We start from the raw sequence: 5,093 nt of genomic DNA on the forward strand, positions 1-5,093 counted from the left end.
TGCGGCAGAAATAACTCCTACATTTCAAAGGAGGATTGAAAAAAAGTGGTACGACGTATTACCAGAAACTTTTTATTTCCCAAATGAAACAGTGATTTTTCTAAGTGTGGGGGTTATTTCTGCCTCACCCGCAAATATTGCGTTCAGCGATGTCGATGAGCACGTGGAAAATGATTGAAAAGTTAGCTAGACGCTACTCTTTGACGGCGGGACACTACTGTGCTGCCACCACACCTAACGATCGAGAAACAACTATATTCGTTGCCACTTTTTAACAAAGAAGTCGACACCCCTGGTGTCACCAGATCTAGACTTATGTCCCCACTCCACGACGCTATATCCCACCCCTCCGAGACCCGGTCACGTGACGCGCTTTGTCCCTCTCGCGCATGTGGCCAGTACTGGTAGAGGGGGGTAACATTTTCTCCTCAATTCGTGCTCTCTCTCCTCATCTGGCGACACTGCTGCCAGGGATCTTCTTGTCATCTCATTACAATCCATTTATCGAGACATTACCGTACCTCCCACGTTTTGTCAGCTCGTTTATGGACGTCCAGGACTAGGAAGCAATGCCATACGAAGAGGAACATCGAAAGATGAAGGGGTGCAGGGGTGGAAGCGACGATCGGAGGGTCCAGTGTCCTTTATCTTCTCGCTATTGGAACGTGATAGGCGTCGTGAGTATATACCGCGGGCATCGTAATCACTGTTATTTCATCGTGAACGGTAATGCTCCGGCTTAAAGCCGACCTACTTATACGCATTATCTGGGCAAAAGGCAACGCGCGTCCCCGGGGCAATCATCGTTCTCTGGCGTCATTACGAAATTGCCCTGGCAAATGAAATGCGAGTTTATGCGCGAGCATAAACGGCCTCCTTAAATTGAGATTTATTGGAAAATCGAGAATACGCTTTCCGGTCTGTCCGTAAACAGGCCCGTCGACCCCACGATAATCCTGTCCAGAGGAGACCTTAAATTTCCATTTAACGATTCAACTGTATTGGATATCAGCTACTTGTAACTATTCTCATTGTTAGTCCTTTCTAGACCTTCCTGATCCTTCACCAAATCCATTTGCATTACTTGCTCTGTTCGAAACAGCGATAGCCAGTCTTTCCAACTACGCGTTGTAAAATTGTCTTAATTAGGGGGAACTGTACCCTCAGATTTTGGTGTATTTATCAATGTTATCAACCTCTGTGCAGAAAAAAAGTTTGGTATCATTGATAAACACGCAACTGTCTAATGAGATGGAGTTGCTGGCTATTTCCATATTCTATTCAGCTCGTCGCGAATGCCGTTATACAGGGAATGTCGCACTAATATTAGTGCCACCGATGAAAGAAAGGGACTAGAATCTTACTAGATTTTGGACTGGGTGAGGGCTCATTCTAAAGAGGAAGGTTAGGTGCAGTGCGCTCTGGTATGATTTTAACGAGATTATGTTTATATCTAATAATATGAGGGCCCAAAGTAGAGAAAAAATCTAGAAAAAAACCCGCAGATTTCAATACATTTTTCTGTATCTAAAAGATTTTTTTGACTTATATGATGACCAGAGCGCACTGTGACGAAATTTCCTCTTTAGAATGAGCCCTCACCCAGCCCATAATCTGCTCAAATAAGGTCAAACAACCGAAGCGCGCAAACCCATATTTCGACCCAAAATCTAGTAAGATTATAGTCCCTTTCTAGTTACAATCCAAAGGTATCCTACCGCCTTAAAATAAAGACAACCTAGATTTTGTTGGTAGAAGTGTTGTGTGTGTGTACTCAATGGCTCTGAATTTAGTAACAGTATTAGCAAGAAAAACTGTTACAATTTTTTATTTTCTGGCGTAAGTAATTCCGTAATAACTAATAAAATATAGCGAAACATAGTTTCAATTTGTAATGTGGCATTACTATGTCACACATGTGTGCGAAGGATGTTTAGTCAGTTCATAGTGTCATATTTAAAATTTAAAATGATTTCAAAATTAATGAAGAAAAGAAAGCAAGAAAACCTTGAAGCCATCACACTTTAAAAAAATGAATGTAAACATTCTTTAAGTACAAAAATTGTTTAAGTTCATACAAAAAGAAACTCTCTGCTGTTTCGTTTGGCGCAGACCTGGTCAACCCAAATGGCTTCACAGGCCACTTTGGGTAAACATGCTTTTAAAAAATGTAATACAATTACAAAATGAATAAAACTTTATTGTTATACTATCATTCAATATAATTAACTCTCGAGTCTTAATTATTGAGACATTTGTTTATCCTTTCTTTCACTTAATTTTTGTAAATCTATATTTATGTTCGACGTTGCACATCTTACCTGGTTTTTTAAATTGGCATCAGTTAATGAAGCACGTGATGAACTCTTCGTAAATTTTATCTTCGAAAAAAATGTTTCATAAACATACGTGGATCCAAAAGCACTTACAACAGTTACAACTCGTTGTGCAAACTATCTTACGTTAGAATATCTTTCGGATATAATGTAAAACTAAATTTTTGATGTGGACGCAAAAAATTGTTTCATTTCATTGTTGCACTGAATTATATCAAAGATATCAAATATAGCACTGGAGTTCGTAGTCGCACTTGCGCATTATAACACTGACACATGCAAATTTTCATTTATTTTATAGTTTTTGTATACATACAACGAGAAACAAAAGATTCAATAGAAATATAAAAACGCCCGACGCATCGGCCGTGCGTCGGCCAAGAGGGCAAAAATAAAAAAATCAATATTTTAAAAATGTATATCTGTTTACATGAATCTATTTTAAAAATACCATTTATTCATGAACATTCGTCAGAAAAAATACTGAACATCGATTGAAACAGAACATGTTCCTTCCGTCATAATACGACACGTCAATTTTTGTTGTGTTATAACCTCAAGTACGCGAATGAAGGGAAAACATTATACAACGTATTGTAAAGCGAAAAATTGAATAATTTGCGATGGATCATTTAGTTCAAGGTGTGTACTAGTTATTTTGGCTCCCTAGCGGTTTTTACAATTATTATTTATCGTATTTTACTGATCCAAAGTAATCCGTTTGTTAAAACGCGAAATCGAAAATTCTTATAACTTTAACTAAGATTTTCGTAAAAAAGCTAAAACATGTCTTGTGATTTTTGCTAGAAAATATTCGTAGGACTCTATTCTTTACCGAATTCTATAAAAATTTTCTGCCCAACCTTGCCCCCCTAATTTTAAAAAATATTTATTTAGGAAGACACCCAGAAACCATGTACGCACAGATTTTCGAAAAATAGTTATTATTATCATCATTATTTATTATAAAATCGTACGAAAATAAACACTTTACTAAACAGTCGATTTTGACTTTTGACTTTTGTTTCACTTGTAGTAATACATATAATCAATACCACTATAGACGGTACGCCAACTTTGGATGCTTATATCTTGACAACGGTTCATGCAAAAATAATGTTTTTGTAGTGTTTTGAAAATGTCAACCTCACCTATTAGAATACATAATCAAAAATGTACATTGCCGCATGAAATTTTAAAAGTGACCTTCATAGAGCTTCTCAAGGTTACAACAATACCAAACAAATACAATCATCATATACTCCTCCTTATACCCCCTATAACTTTTATTTGAAACATTTTTTTATATGACTTATAGTTTTTAAGATATGGAATTTTGTCTAAAAAACAGGCATTCCGACGCACTGTGCGACGGGCCGCACAATTCAACGTGGCGGGCAGCGTGTTGGCCAGGCCTGGTTAGCGAAATTGTGGTTCTCGTAGTACCTACATATGGCTTGGTGTGTGTGGCGCTCCCTGCGTCAACACATGTGGACCCCGTCGCGCGGTCGTACGACGCGATTATGCGATTACGTTGGTCCCGAACGAAACCAGGAAGGACGAGAGGTCCTCGTCCTCCGAAAATTGCTTCCAAATCTCCGCGCCACTTCCTACTATTTGCCCCCTCCTCGTTAACCGCCTCCTCGACGTCAATTCGCTCAGATGAATCGGCTCGGCCGACCAATTTCGCTCGATAATTTATGAGATACATAGGTACGTCGATCGCTGGCGGAATTCTGGCCGTCCATTTGTTCCAAGACGGTGATTCTTGCACCGTCCGATTATGAGGTCGAACTAGTGTTGTGAAAATGAGCTGTGAGTCCTGAGCTTTGAAGGCTCGAGTCGTGACTTCAGTCGTAAACGCTGGAGCCTTCCAGGTTTGAACCTTGAGCTGTGAGAACTGGAGTCCGCAACGCTTGAGCTTGAAACTTAAAGACTCGAGTTTTCTGTATTGCCTGGATGTGTTTGAATATTCCGACGTAATAGAATATGTATACTTATCCTCACAAAGGCGAAGATATTGTACAGAAGATTAAATCTGTTATTGAAGAATTTGGACTTACTTAGAGACAAACTTATAGCTCTCACAACAGATAATGAAGCAGCGAATTATAAATGCATACAGTTGTTGAAACTTTTTAGAAAATAAATAACATATACATAGAATTGTTGTCCATTTCTTTTTCCTATTGGTCAAGAAAGCTGAGAGCTGAGCGTTGAAGCTTTGAGTCTTAAAGCTTTGAAAGCTTAAGCTTTATATAATTGCAGCCTTAGAAACTTAGTCTTTAAGACTGAGCTCTGGAGCTTCGAAGACTCGAGCTTTATACAACACTAGGTCGAACTATCCATGCTAAATCATGCAGGTTTTCGAACCAGTAGCTTCTGGAGCCGGGGTCAACCGCGAAACTTAGATGTGTAGTCTAGATGTATAAAAAATTCAAAATATTTGTAACTATATTTGTTCTATACTCACTAGGGTGGCTCTTATTTGCTGTCGTCAAAAAGTTTTGTCAAAATTTCTTTTACTGCACTCGCCAGTTGTTTCAAATAATTTTTAAAAAATTTATTCAGAGTTTGAACTCGATCGGATAACGGATCAGCTCATATTTATTTAACGGTTCATTTCGGAGGAGTTTTCTAAACGCAGTTCTCTTTGTAAGACCTTGATGCTTGCGAAAGTGGCTATCAGCCTCCCGCCACCTACTCCTAACTAATTCTGATCGCATGATTTTCATTACTAGTTCAAATTCTGTATGA

Source organism: Lasioglossum baleicum, chromosome 5, assembly GCF_051020765.1.
Source record: "Lasioglossum baleicum chromosome 5, iyLasBale1, whole genome shotgun sequence".
Classification (NCBI taxonomy): Eukaryota; Metazoa; Arthropoda; class Insecta; order Hymenoptera; family Halictidae; genus Lasioglossum; species Lasioglossum baleicum.